We start from the raw sequence: 19635 nt of genomic DNA on the forward strand, positions 1-19635 counted from the left end.
CTGGTGGCTGGCAGACGTCTCTTCAGGCTGAAAGTTAAGGTTCTTCTCTTTTATCTCTGGGCTGAGTGGGTTTGTCACTGAAGCCTGTAAGCTGGACAGTGGACTAAAACATGTCTGGGAGATGAGGTTTAAATTCCCTCCTCGCTTCCTTACATTCTCCTATAGTAGCTCCCTGGAATCATGAGAGATTTTACTGATCCTCCATCTTTCTGGGGGAAACTACCTCACCAGCCAGTTTAACTATTTTCTAGCCACATAGAATTACTTTAAGTCCTGCCTACCTAACTGTATTTCACCTGGCAAAATGAGGTTATAATCTTTGAGGGACATATCTAAAAATTGACAAATAGCATGCATGTAAAGTTTACATTTCCTGTGGCTCATTAACAGACCTGCACAACAACTAAAACGTGTTTTAGATCGTTCCTCTTCGCAGCACTGTTTGAGATCAATGATAATTGGGAACATCTTGCATGAACGGCTTGCTTCTGATCACTGGACATTCTCAAATATGGATTTTGATTATTTCATGCGCCTCTGTTGTAGATTAGTTTACGTGGAACAGCCTCTGTTCAGTGACAAATATTTCTGTTTTTAGAGAAATACAGCTATGTTTCAAACATAAGAGCAGCTTTGGTTTAGTGTTGCCAGCTAGAAGAACACTGGGGACACTGTGGCTACACTATGATAAAGACAAAAGATGTGAGGTTTGTAGTTGAGAGCACTGACACTGTAGAAGAGAGATGTGTGAGTGACACTGTCTGGTGAACTGAAATTGAGGCCGAAAGGTACTCAGATCTGTCTTTGAATCCTCTGAGGGGAAGCACATTGCTCTCAGAACATCACCAGCTTTGTGCAGCATCTGTGTGTACAGATGACAGATAGTCTTGCTGCTGGACCTGTTGAGAGAGTTCTGCCCACATTTCTCATCATCCTCATTTTGCACTTGAGTACATTTGTTAAGCTAAAACAGCTCAAAATCCCCTGACCTCTCAAATCTGTGACTATAACATCACTCACAACATTTCACAACACACTAACATGTAACAGAGCTTCTCAAGCTGACTAGGACACATCATACCTATTTCAAAGTCCATACTTTGGTTGCTTGTCAGTTTTGTATTCATTTTTCAATTCCTTTGACTAGTTTTGAAGCACTTCAAGGTCTTGCATCAGCCTACATGTCTTCTACTTGTGTGAACCAGTACGGCCCTTCAGGTCCTCTGGCACGAGTCCTTTAGTTGTTCCAAAGACAAAAACATTTGGTGAGGCAGCTTTTAATTTTTATGCTCTGCTGGAACAGTCTGCCTAAGGATCTGAAAGCAGCTGGAAGTGCTGATATTTTAAACCTGAACTTAAAACCTACCTCCCAGGTCTGGCTTTAGATTACAATGTTTTGTGGCCATTATTTATTTTTATTGTATTCATGTTTCAAAATTCTTTATTCCCTCTTATCTATTGTAGTTGTTATCTTATCGTCTATCCATTTTACTCTTGTTTAACAATCTTGTTTGTCTATTATCACACTTTCATCATTTTTATTTCTTGTTGGCATTGGTCTCAAATTGTTTTATTGCTCATATTTGTTCTGTTTTATTATCAGCTTGTCAGTCACACTAACCAGTAGAAAATGCGCTATACAAATAAAGTTTGATTGATTGATTGAACAATTTGTCTGGGTTACTTGACACTTTTCCTGTGTAGTTTTTATGCCAAATTGATTTGCAAATTTTGACTGACACACAGTGAATTTGTGCTCTATATTATAAAACTATGTTAAACACTTTACTGGCTTGCCATGAGAAAACACTCTGAGATGCCCTCACTACTGGTTTGTAAAGAAAACCAAGAGTCTCACTTGAAATTCTTGACCTCGGAAGCAGTAATTTGACCCCTGCCTATCCCAGACACTTTAATTAAGTGTTCCCCATTTTGCTGTGCTGCAGATGGAAGCCCTGTTATATTGGTGATCAGCCTTCTATAACAAAGATAGACTCTTTGCTGCACTTTGATTCATTAAAACCCACACCTTTCCTCTCTCTAAGGCTCTCCAGGCGATATAATGTGCCCTTGGGCAGCCAGATTTGAAGTCCACAGCTCTTGGCCGTTAAGCCTGAGAAGAGTAGCATTCATACATATGCAACAAGGCCTTTGCATGGCTAGCTCTATGACTACACATGCTTGATCTGTGCTGTGTGTGCCTGGTTACTGACAATCTCAACACAAATAAAAGCTTCATCTAACTCTCATGTTTTTACTTAGTTAAACACAGAAACTGCTCTGTTTGTTTTTATAGTCTGGGTGATGTATTTAATTTGCATTAAAGATGTTTGTTAGCACCCGCTGAATCAGTGGCCAGTCATTGCATATTAGCCTAGCGTGTTACTGGTAAAATTGCTGCATGTGCACACTTATTGGCCAGTTATATGACTAAGAAAGCTCTTAGTCATCCAACTCTATATTCAGATTAATTGAATTGACTCTTATTAACTGACAAATCAGAGTTTTAGAGTAGACTTCAGCTACAGACAGACTACTGTGTCACAATAATCTATATTTAGGGACAAAAGTACATAATGTTAATTTCATTTCACTTCATTTTTATGGGGGCACAACCTCAACTGGCATCTCTCTCAGCTCTGGTTTTGCAATTTATTTGTATATTTTTCAATCATTAGTAAAAAAGCACCAGCCAGATTTGCTTAGATATTTCATAAACTACAAAACCATTTGTTTTTCTTTGTTTAGCTGGCCATGACTAAACGGATACCCTGATTATTTTAAAAATTAACTTATTTTTAAAATTAACTTTATCTTGCAGCAGCAGCAGCAGTACGAAAGGGAGAAAAATGCTCCTCAGATAGGCTATCTAAGCATACTAAATTAAAAAGAATATTTGCATTTCCTGAAGAAAATGTGTGATTGCTGCGTCTGCTGCTGCTGCTCGCTGGCCCAGCTTCTGAAAGAGTCCCATCAAAAAGTGTTGGTGATTCACACCTGAAGATACCACCCAAAACCAGTGGTAATTGAATGATGCGTTCAAGAGATATGGTGGTGATTTATTAATGGACACAGGGTGGGGCTATTGATGTCATGCTTCAAAATGTCCAGCACATGCACAGGGAGAACTCGTGTACCAAGATTCATTTCGTAAAACACAACGGAATTATAGCAATATCATGTTATAATTTTTACTGTAACGCCACCTGTTTGTACAATTGTATCAAATGCGTCACACTTGTGCAGTGTGGTTGTATGTACAACATTTACAAAATTGGTTGCAGTCCCATTTACCATTTGGAGATTTACTACCCATTAAGTGCATCAGGCCGTGCCTTTAAATTTGTGATAACCAATTATAGACAGGTAAGTAATGTCAAAAAAACAAACTCATAAGTTTTGTTTGGGGTCATCTAAAAATGGGATGTACCAAATTTGGTGAAGATTCAATGAAATGTGTGACAAAAGAAGCAACAAATGTGTTTACCACAAAATCCAAAATGGCGGAAAAATTTTAAAGGCACAAATGGGCGTGGCCTATATCGGTCGAATCAGCTTCATCCAAAGAATCCATTGTACAAAAATGTTTCCTCAATGCTTCACAGATCATGAATTATTAGCCAAAATGTAAAATGCTTAATAACTGACAACATGGTGGCTCTGTTGAGTACGTGCTTTAATATGTTGAGCACATGTCCATGGGGCACCTGTGTACCAGGTATGAGTACTTTAATACATATAGTATTTGATATATGTATATGTGAATATGCGCTCTCCCATAGACGGCCATTCAAATGAAATATTACAGTAAAATATTCATATCTCAATAGCTGTAACAGATACCAAAAAGAAAATAGCAACCATGACACGCATATGCCTCATATGTGAAAATTGGATTGATGTGTCTGTCCGCAAAAATGTGAGTAGATGCATCCAAAAACCGCAAGAACAAAAAGACTAGTAATAAAGAGCGAAGAAGAACACGATTTATCATGCGACTTTAATAGTCTCAACCATTTTAATTCACAGACAGACGCGTCCGTAAACCACCACTTCTTGGCAACTGAAATATGATAGCGAAGTGCTTATTTTCTCGCCCTCTTTTCCCCGTTGTGTGAATCACTCATGTTGAACATTTCCGACAGTCCTTGAATGCAGCACACAGATAGCGCTGCTCCTCTGCTCCGGCAGCCAGTCTCCACTCCGAGGTGTCCTCTCCATTGAGTTGCACACGGAGGAGAACCTCTAGACAAGTTTTAACCTGGAAATAGCGTCCGTGAGTCCGGTGAAAGGCGAATGTAGTCCGGCTTCTGTTTCGAAAGGCAAAGAATAGTTTGGGGGAAGATAGTAGTCTTTATTCCCCTGAACAGCAAAAGCGACTGACTGAACGCTGCCCGCCAGCCTCGCTGTCCCGGGGGAGCCTTTTTGTTTGGGGTTAACCTAACAGTGAGTGCAACCGTTGGCGCGTTTACCTTCAGCTTGGAGAGTGATTGAAAAATATTCTCAAATACTTTCTGCCTGACGTGTCTGAGTCTGCTGGGTTAAGCTGTGATGAGGAGGGACTTTAACAGGGGTGAAGCGCCAGACGGAGACAGCGAAAGCTAAGCTCATCTCCCCAACCAACCAACGGTGGTCAGCGACCACAGCCTCGACCACAAAAACACAGGTACACGAGCTTTAACTTAGCACATTTATGTTACATGCTAGTGAGGTGTGCTTTGCCTTATTTTGCATCACTTTGCTAGTTAACGTTATGTAGAGTTGTAGCTGGTGTTTAGTGGCCAGACAGTGAAATCTGCTAATGTTAGACGGCGGGCATGTGTGCATTGTGTGTGTGTGTGTGTGTGTGTGTGTGTGTGTGTGTGTGTGTGTGTGTGTGTGTGTGTGTGTGAGAGAGAGAGTGTGTGTGTGTGTGAGAGAGAGAGAAAGAGAGAGAAGGGGGTATTGGTCAAAGCGACAGTAACGTTTAATCAGCTAGTCATGGCTTGCATGGAGTTGGCTAATCCCCCGGCAGACTGTGTGGTGAGATAATTGTATGCAGAACCTCATTGAAAAATGGGTCAATTTAACGCTGCTTTGCCTTAGTTCTGCGCTCCTCTTCCAGCATACACATAAAAGCAGTATTTCAGTAATGTTTTATCTTTTGTTCTTGTTCGGCTCTACACCAACTCCTACCAAACACAATAACTAATACTGAAAGTTTTATATGAATATGTTGTTCTGTTCGTGTTGCTTGGGGATCAGATGATGGAGACTGTGTCTAGTCGTGACAGGTTATCAATTATGTATTTTTAGTTATTGACGTTGACCGTCAAACGAGGAAAACACTAAAAGGCTAGATTTTTAAATGGAGTCTGGGTTATGGTGCCCCCCCCCCCCCCCCCCCCCCCTACACACACACATGAGAAGTGCATGTGTGAGGGTCTGAAAGCTGATATGATGAAGTCTACCTAATTCTGTCTCAGTGTGGCTGCAAACCATTCATTCGCCTATGTGTTGTCTTACCTTTTAAAAGTCCCCCTAACATAAGCCACTTTCAGTGATGAGCCTGTGAAGGCTGCATTGCATCTGTCAGAGGAGGAGTTGGTCTACTTTTTTGGCATTCTCTTTTAAAAGGATTTCATTTGAAATATTGAATCCTAAATTAGGCGTGATCCACGAGAGACTGAAAGCTGAAAGCTACCCACTCCCCGCGTGTGTTATTTGATCCACAGTTCCTATGGTCGTCTCTTCTGATGCCTCTCTCCCTGTATTGGATTACGATTTAATCAGATATGCATGGATGCCTTTAATCCTTATTTAACTATGCAAACCAACTACAAACAGAGAGGGATATGCACATACACATCATTCATACACAGGCTGCCCCATACAGCTACAGCACTGCTATACCGCTGAGCATCAATCACAGGAACATTTGAGTTGTACGTGCCTTGCTCACTGGCACGTTGAGTGTAGTTTAAAGGAAGTGTTTTCCCTTCCATTTCCCGGTTAGCATAACTAATTAGTTCTTGCAACACACCTCTGAAACATATTACATCGCTGCCTCCACCATGATTGGGAAGGAACAGTTTACAAGTCATGCTTCATTATATGTTTTGCTGCCGGGGTCACGGTTCAGTGTGTTTGCAGCGCAGCGGCAGGACACATATATGCGCCAGTTGGGGTTTTGTATGTGTGTGTATTTGTGAAAACAAACACCAGCGTTTTATCTGCAGTTGTACGACTGTGCTAGCATTCCTAGCATGTAGGTTCCTGATGTTATTTTGATCCGAGCCTCTGCTGTAGTTTGTCATTTCTCGTATGAAGAAATAAACCTGGTTGCTGTACTACAGTGCAAAGTAGTGCGGGGATTTATTTATTCTTTCTGAATGAGTACATTTTAAAACGAGTGTTCAGAAGGAGCAGTGTACAGTGGACTTACCTGCTCCTCAGCAGGTAGAAATGAGATTCTTTGTGGTTTTTCTAATGAAATACAATATTTCAGTGCAGAGACCTTTGACCAAAAGGGACATCGATCGGTGAATATTACACCGGTCTGTGTTGACCTCATGGAGATCAGGCCATGTGTAACCGCTCATATAGCCAGTTTCTATGTCAATCATAACTTCATTTCTTTTGTGCTGCGTTTCGTAGACATCAGCAAAGGAGGTAGTTTTAGGTCTGAGACTTGCATTCAGTCAGTTCTTCTTTTGTTACAGTTTTAGAAAGATGGCTTTTATTTGGAGGTTTAGACCATGACTCATATACAATGGTGCTGTAATTGCTATTATCATAAATATTCTGTTCTTAGCTGACAGGCATTAAAGCCAGATGATTAATTTTCATTGTTTCTTAGATTCTTCTAGCAGAGGAGAAATGTTACAGCTAAATCAATATAACACACACTAGTGACCATAGATTACTCATCTAATGACACACCATGGGTGATTTTGTACGAATGTTTGTGACTAAGCACTGCATTTTTTTATCAAATAAGGCAACATTTATAGTGAAGTCCAAAAGTCTTAGACCGCTAGTCAAGATACTTCTATTTTACTTTTGTTTTGAACGTAATACTATTTTTTTCATTACAAGTGATATCAGCTTAACAGTTTGAAAAGTTTGAAAAATGGACATGAATTTTAGAATATCTTAGTGTTTGATATGTTCCTCTTTTGCTTTAATGACAACATGCTGGCATGGACTCCACAAGTTTGTGCAAAACCTGATGAGCCTTGTTATCCCAGCAGGATTCAACAATGTTCAAAAGAGCTTCTTGTGATGTCACAGACTGATTGGCTTTCTCAGTCTTCAACTTTCCCCCATAAAGGTTCAGTTGGGTTGAGGTCAGGTGACTGCGGAGGAAAGTCCATGACAGTCAGGACTCCCTGGTCTTCTTTGGTATTCGAGAAGTTGTTGCAAAGCTTTGAGGTGTGTTTGGAGTCATTATCCTGCTGCAGTATGAATCCTTCTCCACAAAGATGCAAACCAGAGGGTCCAGCATGTCTCTGAAGAACCGAGTGGTACTTCTCTGGGTCAGAGTGTAGTCAGTCCAGTGCAGGTGTCAAACATCAGATTAGGCAAAACACCCCCAGACTTGAATATCCCCACCACCATGTTAGACTGTGGGTTTGAAACACTGCGGTATCAGTCTCCTTACATACACCCTTCTGTTACTGCCATTAATCTCAAACTTGGATTCATCAGTAAATAGGACTTTTTTTTTCCAGTTATCCACTGTGAAATTCTGGTATTTCTTAGCCCACCACAAGCGTTTGGCCTTGTTTCCCCTCCTGAGGAGAGGCTTAGAGACTGCTACTCGTCCTCTGAGACCACTACAACACAGCCTTCTTTTGACAGTACTTTTGCTGATTGGAGTCTTGAGTTCTTTATTTAGAACATTCTGTATCTGTGAGTTGCTTTTCTATCTCTCAGGGAGCTAAGCTTTATGTATTGATCTTCTGATGATGATGTGGTCACTTTTGGTCTGGATGATCGTGCTTTGGATACAACTGATTCAGTTTCTGCAAAGCATTTTAGAGTTCCATGCACTGCCCCCTTAGAAAAACTTTAGTGTAGCTATGATTTGATGCTGAGAAAGTCCCTCTTTACTTAGAGTAACAATTTGACTTCTGACACTTTCACTTAGTTCTGATGCCATGTTTGCCACCATCACAATGCTGCTTAGTAAGCAATAATCTGCAGAAGAGATACAACTCAAGGAAATCTGACTTTTTGTACAAAGAAGTTAAGTTGGTCAGTGCCAGAAATTAGCTTAAATTTGATTGTTGACCCAGAAATAATGTCTTCTTCATGTAACATTCCATAACTACTTGTGTTTTTAAATGTTTCTGAATCCTCAAACTTTATGATTATTTCCAGGTTCACATGAAAGTTGAGAGAAACATAAAAGCAGTGAGCCCATTTACCCACACACACACACACACATGCCTGAATGAGCTGCATTCACAAACTCTTTCTCATTGCATAATAAATATCATATCTTCTCTGGTAACTTTTCTGACACTTCCTGCTTTAAACCTAATATGATATGTAAAATTTGACAAGTATAAATATATGAGATTAAACAAATTCTCTCAGCAAGACTGTTCTCATTACCAAAGTAAGGAATTACATGGAAATGAACGAGCAAAAGTGATGTTGCTGTTACAAGTTTGGACAGCCAGCTGCAGCTGAAATAACAACACACTCTGTGGTGCAATAGATAACGCTCAAACGATTTCAGATTTACTGCTGTGGTAACTTCAGGATTAGTCCTATCTTAACAGACAGAGGGTACAAGAAGTTGTAGCTGCTTATGGCTGATGACAATCTTGGAGACTGCAGCACATTTGTCACACAAGTTCAGCTGTTGCATTGGAGTCGGAGCTAAGATTCTGTACCGGTGGAAAAGTAAAACTAACAAATGAGAAAGGAAGAAGCAGAGAGAACAACAATTCAGGTTCCAGTGGTGTGAAAGGTGTAGTGAGAGCAGCAGAGAAGCAGGGCAGTGGAAGTAAAAGGTGCATAAGTAACTGCAGAAAGTGGTGTGAACTTGCTGATGGTCACTTCCTCCTTGACATCGTGTTTTTATGTTGACTTGGTCAGCTAGTTTTCACTTTTGCAAGCTGTGCCAGCTGCATGGCTGTGTGGATGGTTGATGTCAGTCTTAACTGAAATATTTCAACTGTTGAATGGATGAAGGGTGTCTGGTGCCATGAAATCTGGACATTCCTGGTCCCAAGATGATGAATCGTACTGACACTGGTGACTTTTCCTCTAACGTCATCACAAGGTGGCATAGCATTTTGTTTTTTGCAACATATTTTGACAATTATTGACATGATATTTGGTAAAGACATTCATGTTCCCCTCAGGATTGTAATAATATCTTCTGATCCTTTGACTTTTCCTGCCATCATCAGGTCATTTATAGGTTTATGACCAAATACCTGTTAAACTAATGACATTCTCATCAGCCTCAGCTGTACTTTGTGTTTAATGGGAACTAGCAAATGTTATCATACCAACATGCTAAACTAAGATGGTGAACATGGTAACCATTAACCTGCTAAACACCAGCAGGTTAGCATTGTCATGGTGTTATCAATGTTAGCTTAGCATGTAGCTCAAAGCGCCACTGTGTGTGACTGCAGCCTCACAGAGCTGCTAACATGACTGTAGACTCTTAATCTTGTTCCAAAAGCAATAATGAGCACATAGGGATGCTAATGCTGTAAGTGATCATATTTGAAAACACACACATGTCCTGCTTGTTGTTTGGATCTAACACCAGTGATCTTGACCTTGATTTTGTTTTGTTTTTTACCAGACAGCTGGCGGCTCTGTATTTAGCTGGTGGCTTTGCTTGTGGCAGTTTGTTTTACGCTATCACGGCACCTGAAGGTTCTGGATGCCAGATTCGTGTTGACCTGCTGTTTTACAGCTGTTCCTTCAGGTGTGTCATGAGTTTCTACTCGTGAATTGTTTGTCATCATTTGTATTTTGCAACAGGGGTGCTGCCTGTGCATCATTGAATGATTAGTCATACTTAGCAGTTCAATAACTTGGACTTCCTTGGAGATAATAATTTTCCATCAATATAAAATCGCATAACGTTGTTTTGCAACGTTTGAATCCCTTTTAAAAACACCCTTCAGATAAAGCAAGATCAAGGTTTGATATGTTTTTAGATTAGACATTAATATCATGTATACAGTCATTTACATAAGAGAGGAAACTATAAAGTAGCACCAGGTTGTATCCAAACAAATGGTAAAAGAATATTAATAATATTTGGACTTCGGAAGTGCTTCCTCTGATATGACAGTCTGGCTTGAGACAGTCATTTATTCAGTAGTATGTAATTAAATCAAACAAAACTCAAAGCAGCGTGCAGACTGACAGTCCTCTTTCCTCTGTTATGCAACCAACCGCTTTCTTTTGTTTTCTTGTTGTGTACATGAAACCTCCTGCACTCTCAAAGGTCTCCTTGTTTGTCTCCATCCTCGGCGGCCACGCACAAAGCCAGACATGACCTATGACCTCAGCCTTAGATACTGACGCATTGTGCGGGGGCTGAGCATCCATTGTGGTTCGTTTTTTTTTCAAATCTTCATTAATTATGCATAATGCATACGCCGCTATCCTCGGGCCTTGTCCCACACATACACAGAGCCACACACTCTCCATTCTCAGTGTGAAAAAGCATCTCCTTCCAAGCTCCGTGCACAGTCACAGGCCTCCGAGGATGCCGTGACATTCCCAAAGGAGATTCCATTCCCCCGTAAACAATCCTGGCATTGACACAGGCGCTGATTAGCGAGTTGCCAGGGTATTCCCACAATGGCACAGTGGAGGATAATGAGATCGGATCGACAATATGGAGCGCTCATTCAGGACTCTGTTGGCAACAAGTTGTGTGTGAAACTACTTGGAAGCTTTAATGGAAGCTGCGTAGCTGAAAGTTTAGCCTGCTGTCTTCTTTTGCTGTCCAAAAAGTGTCGACATTCAACAGATTGTTGTGACAAGGTGTAGAAAGCATCCAGTGAGCACTGGAGGCTGTCAGCTCCGTGTACCTGTGTTCACACATTTGTCTCTTCTGTTTTTTGTCAGCATTGTAAGACCTCTTTTTTTTTCCTGGAGTTGTAGGAGTAAGATGGAACTGTGGTGTTTTGCCTCATTTGCCGGCTTTTATGGTGAACAGGATGTGAATTTTATCAATCCTCAAGGGGAAATTGAGTCATTGCAGTAAAGTACAAAGCTGAGGGGAAAAAAAAGTTCTATAGTATATGAATAAAAAGCAAAAGCTGAAATGCAGTGAAGGACATAAATAAAATATAACAAAGTGAAATATTTAAGATACAGTCACATGTCAGCCCTCCCCTCTGTCTCCAGTGTCTCTCTACCCAGAGCTGACTGATAAAGGCAGGAATGATAAAAAAAAAAAGTATATAAAAGATGAAGTTTAAAATGTATTTTTCACAATTTGTCAAGATTTAAATCATGATATGATGTGTTTGAAGCTGCTACTAGATGCATTGTTTTCAATAAATGATGAATGGCAGCAGTCTAATCCATGAAAACAAGCTGTTCTCAGTAGCAGTCAGTGAGAGAAGTGGCAACCCTAAAAAAAAACTATTCATCCACTCCACTGCACTTACAATACATGCACTCACACTTAATCTGGTTGTCTACTGGATAAATCTTACACAAGTACATATATACAAAGCCATCACAGAGAGCTCCGGTATATTTAGTTCTCTTCTCACAGAATACATTAATATGTGAGAGCACGGGTCAAACGTTCACGTGAGCACACCTATTCTCCAGCTTTTTCTGAGCGACTAAGATAAAGGTGAGCAAAATAGCTCCCGAGTTAAACTTTAAACCCAAAGTGTTCGGTATATTCCTTTACAGGGCAGAGTGGTCACATGTTCAGACTGAGAGGTTCGTCCTGCGTTAGTTGACCAGCCCATCTATGTCTGAGATCTACATCCTGTCCATTAAAGAGATTTTGTAGACAGTTGTCAACGTCATCTATCAGCGTTACAGCGTTTGGCTCGTGTTGTTTTGTTCATTGTGTCGCCTGATTTATTTTTCTGAACTCCTTCCTGAGCCTCAGGACGCTCTAACGCCCGGAGGCTCCAGACACCAAAGGCCCAGTCAGGCAAAACCTCCCCTAAAGCGGACTCGTCTAGTGGGTCACACTTGTGCGTTCACTGTGACCATTCATTGGACACGCCCCCCCCTTCCCCATTCCACTAATTAGGTTGATGGGTGTCATGTTGTCTGGGCGCATTAAGGTCAAATTCACCTTCGTGTCATAACAAGACGCCTGTCAATACCTTATTTGTACAAGCAACTTGCAAGTGATCCTCATGTATTCTCAGTCAGTGTACTGTACTGGGGAGTGTAGTGCACATCTTTTGTCGCAGTAATATTTACTGATTAGAGCTGAGATCAAACTTTATATTTGCTGTGAGGGTTTGATTATATCGACATGTTCAAATTTAATGTTTAAATATGTATAAAAATGTGTCTTCTCTATCATCATAATCTGAGGGAAAATGCTTGGCTCTGTTTTTCCTCTGCTCCGTTTTTTGTTTTGTACAACAGTTGTGAGATCTGATGAGATTCATGATGAGAAGAGTCATGTGAAAGGCATAAATTCTTAACTTTTGGTTGGATTTTTGTTTACCGTCTAGTTCTGAGGGATCATTTAAAAGTGATGTGCTCTCAGTAGGTATCAGGAATGTTTTTCCTGCATCAAAAAAATGTTACCTTCATAACTCTGACCCCCCAGGGTTTTTGATGCTAGTTATTTTCTGTGGTGGCTTATCTTGTTTTTCAACACAGACTGTTGTGTTCAGCTGCTCTGTTCTTTTCTCCTCTCCCTCAGATTGTCACAAGATGATTGGCTGAAATGTACTTTGCTCCCCGTTCATCCTATGAATGTAAAACCTTCATCACTTGTGTGGCATTCACTGGAGCAGGACAGGTTGTTTCAATAGGCTTTTAAGCTATCTAGTTGTATAACTTCAAGTCCTGATACAGTAGTCAGACATATTCTTAAGGTTGACAGAGGACTTAAATCCTCTCTCCACTAAAAATATGTTTCTCTTCTGGTTCCTGCAGTCGGATGATGTTCTCTTTTTGTCATTTCAAGGATTTCAACAAGATAATTCTTTGTGGAAAAACCATATCAGACACAAATTATTATTGAAAGTATAGTTTCCTTTAAATATATCTTAAAACATGTCTGGAGAGGATTTTAAATATTGTGTCCAGAACATGTTACTACAGCACTACAGCAAATGTATAGAAGTGAATCTCCATTAAGGAGCTGGCAGCAGCTGGCGGTACCGGAGACTTGGTGCATGAGACTACGGTGACAGATGGAGGGACCACGAGCTGTCGGAAGGCTACTCTCAGTATGTCTATGTTGTAAATTGTATTTAAACATCAGTCTATTATGAACATTGCACAATAGTTATTTGTCATTTTCCATTTCTGTTGCTCCACACCACGTCATGTTAACCCTCACCAAACCCTTCTGACATATAAATACAGAAATCAACTGTCAGCAGTCTGCAGAGTAGAGAGCATGCAACCAAGAGTACTTCTACTACTAGTACTACTACTACTACTAGTATGCTAGTAATCTACTAGTTCACAGTGTGACGGTATTTTGAGCAAAAGCACATCCTCCCTACCACTCATTCACTCTCTAAATCTGTCACTTCCCATTCTGTTACATCTGCTGACGCCTTGTTAAGCTCACAGTTCAAACAAGTCTGGCTCCTTACCAACTTTTCAAAACACACAATCTGACAACCTCGTCGTCTTTTCACAGTGATTAGCCAGGTGCCAGCTGGTGTCAAAGTAGACAGGGCTTCAACTTCTCTCTCAAACTCCTTTTTTTTTCATTTTGCACTACTTCAACACCATGATTACCCCCAGGAAGAGACTGTCCTCCCTGTTATCCCCAGTTTGAACAATTTCTCATCCCTCTCCTCTTCGCATGATGGCTGGCTTTTCTCCCCGCCTTCAAGTGTGGCCGTTCTGAAGACGTATTAACACATTTGCCTTTTAAGATGTGATGGAATGTCGTAGGAAGTAGTTCATGCTGAAGTGAAACATGCTGAGACCTTTAGTAACTCTTTGCTCATAACCTCTTTTCAAGTAGAGTCAGGGAGTTTTCACTCTGAACACTTTTATTTATATAACTGCGAACAGGCTGGCTAACAAAAATACACTGCGTCAGGTTCACTTCACTCACTGAGCTTGCAATTTCTTCATCCCTAGACAGCGATGGTACTGTGTTTCATGTGCTTGAAATTCCATGTGAGTGATGTTTACAGACTGCACAGCTCCGGTTGAACAGCAGCTGATTCCGTTGTAACAACAGAGTGACAGTAGTTGGCAGCAGTCGGAGCGATTCACTTCCTTATCGTGTGGCAGATCGCATTAAACTGTCTGGTCAGTGAAGCACGTTGTGTCTCCCTCCCGTTCTTTTTGTACTCTGTCTTCCCTGTTGAAAGAACCATGAGTGTTTATACGACAGGCATTTATTATTTCCTGCTTTATTCAAGACAACGTGTAATAAATAGTCTGATTAGCTTGTCTCTTCTCGGTACGCCTGCTGAGACTTCCACACCCATTGATTGCGAACGCTTCTTCACCACTCAACAAATAGCTGAACTGCTGTCCCCAGTCTTTGCTTTTTTTTATTCAGAATGTGCGAATAGAAAAGTCTTCCGTGGGTGTTGAATAGCTCAGAATAGGGACATGTAAGTGAAAACCTACTGTCCTGTGCCTTAATTGCCTGCCTGTTGTGGCGGTTTAAATCTCTTGCCAAGAAACAAGTCTGTAAATCTGTAATTTTTCTGATTCAGGTACTATTCAGGACACAGATAACTGTTGTGAATTCCGAGCGCATCTGAAATGTGCGCGTCCTTGATATTGTATGTACCGAGATACAAAAAGAAAACCTCCGCTTTCTTCTTCTCTGACACCTACAGGGTTTGATAAAAGGATGTTTTTCACTCACTAAGGAAGTTTGAGATTCAGTCGGTGCAATTTAAGGACAAAAGGACGAGAAAGTTGATGGATATTTACAGTTCACTCGACAGCGGTGAAGAAGAGAGGGAGATGGATTTTATTCACCGTTATAGAGAGACTTTCCAATCAGTAATGACTGATGCAAATGCTTCATCCTGACAGCATTAGTAAGCAGTGCACACACACCATCACCCTGCAAATATTTAAGTTTTTGTAGGTTAACTTTTATGATCTATCTTGTGAATAATAGATTTTTCTCACAAAACTAAAGGCCTTGTTATTGGAACACATTTCTGGATGAGACCAGCCACAGGAGGAGCTTTCATACTCTTTCCTACTTAAAGCTGCATTAAGGGGTTTTAGCCACAAACAGGGCAACAGAACAACAATATGCCATCAGATTATCAAGGTCTTGTGTGTGTTCTCAAATCAACAAATCAACATCGGCATCCCATTTGCTTCTTGGCTACCAAAGGAATGTAATTCCAACATTTTTTTAGCCCTGGTTTGGTCTTCCAACTGATTTCAGAAACCACATCTCAGATTTTTCAGCAACTTAAATAAAGGTCTGGTGTTGTGCTCATTGATGGCTGTTTTCAAGATCGGAGAAGCAGTTGACATAAATCGCTAGCTGCCCCAGCTACATCCAGCATTTCTTTGCTGTTCAAACTCCTCTTAGCTTTACACTTTCACTTGTGTGTCTACAAAGGCCAAGTTCTGTATCCAGTAGCAAGAGAAAAATGGATGGAACACAATCCACAGTCCTGCTTCTGTGCAACAATGTATTTAAAAGTTTATCTGAAGCTGTGGAAGACATGCACTTTATTTGACTTAACTGAGATTGCTGAAGCCTCATATCATAACTTGCTATGATTGTGGATGTTGTCCTCCATCTCTTACTTAATGAGTGCATTTGTAGGGGATCTTCTAAAGGCCAGTATGAACAGAATGAAGGATTATAGTGAGCAAAACCTGTTTCAGTGTTCATATAGGCACCTGACAATTGTTTTAAGACAAACTTGAAAAATTGTGAACCCGCCCTTTAACTGATTCCAGCATTCACTACACACAGCTGTTGTCGTCAACTGAAAACGAGGTCGGAGGGACTGATTGGTTTGGGAAAGCAAAACAAAAATGAGTGAACATGATGTCAGGCTGAATGAATGAAGTGAAAGGAACTGGCAATCCAGTCTGATCATCGTTTGTTACCCCCTCCTGGGGAAAATATTCGGGCCCATCTGGTTTTTCAGATGTTTGACCCTCCCCACGTGTTGTTAGTTATTTACGTTGGCTTCCTGCCATTTCATGCTGGGTAGTTAGCATACAATACTAAGTATCCAGTGTAAGCTAGTGACCTGAATCGGCTGCCTACTATTTTACGTTGGTTGGAGATGGTGAGATCTGTTGGGACTCAGCCATATGGATCCACAAACCAAAACAATGAGCTGGAACTGGCTGTTGGTTCTCATTGGGATCGACTGTACAACCCATCCTTTCACAGTAAAGGGAGTCATTTCAAAGTTGATATCAAAGTTTTAATAAAAAAAAAAAAGCTTTAGGGAGCTTTAATGACTGAATGTGGCACAAAAAGCCAAGCTTATGTTCCACACTGTTACCCTGAGGTGTAGAGCTGTTAAGTTGTCTACAGTGCCTGGCTCTGATACCCAACACCGTCCCTTGGCAGACAGACTTTGTATTCATCTAATGAAGGTGAATTGAATTAACAAGGTCACTTTCCTGACATCCAGTCTCCAGAGACTGAAGACAGTAGACTTTAGAGAAGGCATCAGATGACACGCATAAGGAGGCAGATGAAAACGCGGTGTCGGAAAAAGAATTGTAAAGGCTGCGTCACATTGATTTTTGTCTCGAGTTTGTCCTGGGACAGCGAAGTACAGACTGTCTGACTCCAGCGGGGCCGGGTGGACATGTGGACATCAATATGGCACTGCAGCCTAATGAACAGATCTGATTTGCTTTTTTTTTTTTTACAATCAGTCAGGACTATAGTTCACTTGCCAGATGAATTAACAGCTGAGAAGTCATCAGAGAGAGTAAGCCATGAGATTACACGCCGCCATTACATTTAATGTTAAATGATATATATATATCACACATGCAGCACTGTTTCCTTTGCATTTGCCAGCATTTAGAAACTTTAACGCAAGATGCGGCGCACATCTTGAACCGCAGCTACAAGGGAACAACAAAAGGTGTTGTCACTGAAGGATGCTGAGCAGACTGCCTTGTCATGGCCTAATTCCTGTAAAGCTCCAAATTACCTCATGAATATGCACTACTGAAGGAATTAGGGTCAGTGCCTGTCAGTACGGTCAATATCAAGCTGGTTTGGTTAGCGTATGAACAAAACAACAGTAAGAATGTTCAATGTGGAAGGATAACAATAACCAAGATAATCCATGATGTGAGTTACTAAGACATTAAAAACCATTTGAAAGATCACATACGTATTTGCATTGTAACTTCAGAAAGGCACTGTGATACCTGCTGTTTCTACGTAACATTAAGTCTCACCCTTCTTTGATTTAATGAGGCTAATTTTATAGCCTGTCCCTCTGCCAGCATATTTCACACCGGTCTCTAATTTGAAATTGCTGCTTGTCTAGAATGGAAAGTCACAACTCCCGCAGTCTCCAGCTTTAGCGTGCTGCTCTTTTCAATAAGAAGTTTGTAGGAAAAGCTTTTTTTTTTTTTTTGTTTCTGTTGTTCAAACTCTTCTTAGTTTTTTCACATTAATGCTGTGCAAAGGATGAGCTCTGTATCTTTATTAGGACTATTTTTCTTTCTCAAAAGGTCTGAGCTGTAGGTGGTCACGCTCAGCACCTATAAATTATTCATCCAGAAAAAACTTTTAACGGAGCTTGTCCTTCATGCCTACGAAAGAGGGCATTTATTAAAAATAAGTTTTAATTATGCACAGAATCTGACAGATGTTCTAAAACTGTAATTATTCTGGAAAAAAAAAACAACACAAAATGTTTTTATGAGTCAGAGTTAAAGTTTCAATTCATCCCTTTTAGTGATAATAATTTTCACATGTAGTAGGTTTAGAAAACATGATTATTGCCTAATGAAAGAATACTGTGAGGAGGATATGGTTTTCATCTTTGCTAGTTTCCAAATAAAAACAGGTTTTCTTATATTTTTATGGTTCAACCTCTATCAGCAGGTATTATAAATGAGATTAGAAACTCCTTAGACTGCCTTGGAAACTCAAGCTTGAACATGTTAGAACAGCTGGTTTGAATTTATTTTATATATATGTTGTATTTTATATTTGTAATTTATAGTATCGTCCTATTCAATGTGAAAAACACTAGAGACAACATCATTTCAGTATCTCACATCTCTCTTACATGCTGCATCTTGAAGAAGATGAGTGCATACTTTGAAAATATGTACTTGAGAAAATATTAACCTCTGATTATGAATACTGATACTCTCCTCTTAACACATAGTTACATGGCAGCAAATGGCTCATCTTCTTTGTTTGATTTCCACTTTAACTTGGTAGGTGTTGTGAAAAATGCCCTGGCTCGATGCTCAAAGCAAATGTATAAATAAACATGTGTTACTGAAATGACTGTCTGTGAAGAAGTTTTGGTTTCACATGGAACAGACTTTCTTCTCTCTCTTCTCCAGCTCGTTGAGGATGTAGCATTTCTAGGTTTTCACAAGCAAAGCATTGTGTAGGAGAAAGCCATTGTTTTCACTGGAGAAAACAGCTGCACTCCCCCTAAACAGCTGTGCAAGTGAAATTGGCACGTAACACCTGCCAGGTCTAATACCCACAATTCAACTTTGACCTCAAAGGACGTTGACCTCTGTAGGGCATGTCCAGTGGCATTCTGGTGGACAGGAGGTGACTGCACAGGATAATGGTAACCCAGAACTTTACAACTGTATGCTTCAATCATATTGGGAATTTGTATTGACACATAGACCTCATTTACACTGAACTACTTCATGGGTCTTAGACAGATTGGATAGCTATCTGAAACCAAAAAAACCAAGTGTAAAGACATCTGAGAAGTGTTAAAAGACAGACTGAAATCACCAGATGTTGATCAATCGATTAATCAGTTAAGTCATTCTTGCAAACAAAAACACACAATGACTCCAGCTTCTCAAATGTCAGACTTTGTTCTTGGTCTTACATTAAAGTAAACTGAATATCTTTGGGTTTGGACTTTGGACCTTCAAGATCCATACGTAAGCTTTATTCTTCCCAAGCAGAACTGTGTCAGTAAAGGTCAATTTATACTTTACACATCCTCGTGTCTGCAGTGTCTGCCTAGTGTACGTTTTTAAAATCTGATTTAAAAAAATATGTTTCGCTTTTTCAAAATTAAACATGTAAAACAATAACACAGTAAGAATTACAGAACGACTAGTACAACTAGGGTAGACAAAGATAAAACATATTTAAATAAAAACACATGTAGATAACGGTAAGTAGAACAATTAGAGAGGTATTGGTGGGAATGTTGATGGGGAATTTGACCTATTGTAGCATAATAAAACATAATGACATGATGACATTTAGATTTACACAGAGGCACAGTAAGT

At 40.2% G+C, this 19635-nt stretch overlaps 1 protein-coding gene across 5 annotated transcripts in view; it reads left to right on the forward strand.

The window, feature by feature from the left end:
- Positions 1 to 4044: 4044 nt before the first annotated feature.
- arhgap32b (Rho GTPase activating protein 32b) overlaps positions 4045 to 19635 on the forward strand; it is a 109047-nt gene continuing 93456 nt past the window's right edge. For 4 of the 5 annotated variants that reach the window (XM_067607311.1, XM_067607314.1, XM_067607315.1 and 1 more), the window contains exon 1: positions 4045 to 4666. The gene's annotated coding sequence lies outside the window, so the exon portion shown is untranslated. The remainder of the gene's footprint in view (positions 4667 to 19635) is intronic. The other variant, XM_067607313.1, reaches the window with a different exon arrangement.

The sequence above is a fragment of the Thunnus thynnus genome, chromosome 13, assembly GCF_963924715.1.
Source record: "Thunnus thynnus chromosome 13, fThuThy2.1, whole genome shotgun sequence".
Classification (NCBI taxonomy): domain Eukaryota; kingdom Metazoa; phylum Chordata; class Actinopteri; order Scombriformes; family Scombridae; genus Thunnus; species Thunnus thynnus.